This window comes from Schistocerca gregaria, unplaced genomic scaffold (assembly GCF_023897955.1).
Source record: "Schistocerca gregaria isolate iqSchGreg1 unplaced genomic scaffold, iqSchGreg1.2 ptg001052l, whole genome shotgun sequence".
Taxonomy (NCBI): domain Eukaryota; kingdom Metazoa; phylum Arthropoda; class Insecta; order Orthoptera; family Acrididae; genus Schistocerca; species Schistocerca gregaria.
The window spans coordinates 20,001-22,500 of NW_026062398.1; positions in this window are offsets into that span (position 1 = coordinate 20,001).

Genomic DNA, 2,500 nt, shown 5'->3' on the forward strand with positions numbered 1-2,500 from the left:
GTACATCCTGATTTGACACATCTCTGGCAACCTAACCCACGTTGGCCCTTAACCTAACCCACGTTGGCCCTTAACCTAACCCACGTTGGCCCTTAACCTAACCCACGTTGGCCCTTAACCTAACCCACGTTGGCCCTTAACCTAACCCACGTTGGCCCTTAACCTAACCCACGTTGGCCCTTAACCTAACCCACGTTGGCCCTTAACCTAACCCACGTTGGCCCTTAACCTAACCCACGTTGGCCCTTAACCTAACCCACGTTGGCCCTTAACCTAACCCACGTTGGCCCTTAACCTAACCCACGTTGGCCCTTAACCTAACCCACGTTGGCCCTTAACCTAACCCACGTTGGCCCTTAACCTAACCCACGTTGGCCCCTTAACCTAACCCACGTTGGCACCTTAACCTAAGTTACGCTGCACCTTAACCCAAGTTACGCTGCACCTTAACCCAAGTTACGCTGCACCTTAACCCAAGTTACGCTGCACCTTAACCCAAGTTACGCTGCACCTTAACCCAAGTTACGCTGCACCTTAACCCAAGTTACGCTGCACCTTAACCCAAGTTACGCTGCACCTTAACCCAAGTTACGCTGCACCTTAACCCAAGTTACGCTGCACCTTAACCCAAGTTACGCTGCACCTTAACCCAAGTTACGCTGCACCTTAACCCAAGTTACGCTGCACCTTAACCCAAGTTACGCTGCACCTTAACCCAAGTTACGCTGCACCTTAACCCAAGTTACGCTGCACCTTAACCCAAGTTACGCTGCACCTTAACCCAAGTTACGCTGCACCTTAACCCAAGTTACGCTGCACCTTAACCCAAGTTACGCTGCACCTTAACCCAAGTTACGCTGCACCTTAACCCAAGTTACGCTGCACCTTAACCCAAGTTACGCTGCACCTTAACCCAAGTTACGCTGCACCTTAACCCAAGTTACGCTGCACCTTAACCCAAGTTACGCTGCACCTTAACCCAAGTTACGCTGCACCTTAACCCAAGTTACGCTGCACCTTAACCCAAGTTACGCTGCACCTTAACCCAAGTTACGCTGCACCTTAACCCAAGTTACGCTGCACCTTAACCTAACTTACGCTGCACCTTAACCTAACTTACGCTGCACCTTAACCTAACTTACGCTGCACCTTAACCTAACTTACACTGCACCTTAACCTAACTTACGCTGCACCTTAACCTAACTTACACTGCACCTTAACTGTCACATGTAACGTCACAGGAATGTAGCTTTGCCTAACAGCAACCCTCTGAACATAGTTCACTGCTTGGATCCTCTGGTGTCATGTGTATTTCTTGATGCCATGGTGCGTACCCTCACATAAAGGTCTTTCGAGTGTTGCGTACTTTCTACACAGTCCCGCTAACCACTGGAAGGGTGTACCGCTACAGAACGAATATCGCCCTCCCCTCCTGCCCTTCCAAGCTGGTCGGTCAGGCGTTTGTTTGTGAAATGAGCCTTGCAGCTGTTCAGTTGCATTCGGTTGTCGATGCAGTCAGTGTACGTTGTGGTACGGCCTGTGTGGACTGTCCGCTGATGTACGCGTAACCCACACTGATCATCCGTCGTTACGTACTGAGTGACATAATGTGGCACATGCTTGACCGTACACCGGCTGCGCCCTACAATGGCGAATCATAAGGGCCATATGTTGTGCACGATGCTACTTGTCTCGTCTCCCCATTACAGCGAGATTGCACTGTTGTACGCCGTACAGACATGTGGTAGGTAGGTACGGACGAAAGTATTGCATGTTGGCCCCCCCCCCCCCCCCCCTCCTCCCTCTGCCGGGAATCAGCGTGAGCCGTCTGTTGATGTAGCGACGAGGGTTTTCCTATTTAATCGTATTGCCCCACACAACATGATAGCACGGTGGACCGCGTTCCACATCTGCGACATGCTACAGAGGCCGGTTGACAGTCGACCGCGCAAGGGACATTGCACACGTGCGCGGACCATCTTCCACGTGTTCTCTCGTGTACATGCCGCAGTGTGTATGTGGGCTGATGTAGCGTGTCGTGACACATAACATGCAGGCATGCCAGAATCGTAGATTTCGCAAATGTAGATTGACGTATACGTTTGCTGCCAAAGATCCGCAAATGAACTGGAAATCAGTTGTTGAGCGGTTGTTCGCGCTGCAGGTGCATCGGTGATAGCGACGATCGGTACATCTATGAACCGGTTGTTTCGGCGGTACCCGCCATGCCCCCGAACCTGAGTTGGCCATGTGGGTATGAAGCGATACGAGGCTGTGGCTTGGCGGGACAGTCCCCGGCCGGTGAGGGGGGGCCGCCCGGCGTGCTGGCCGCGCGCTGCGTGAGCGCACGCACTACAGCCGGCTGGTGGGGGGCGCCCAGTGGCAGGAGCGCCGGCCGACGGGCCCGGCTGGCGTCCCAGCTATGCGCCGGCGCACCCTGCGCGCGGCGCCAGGCGGCCAAAGTGGGTTCTGCCGAGCCCGGTGCGAAGCGCGGTGGACA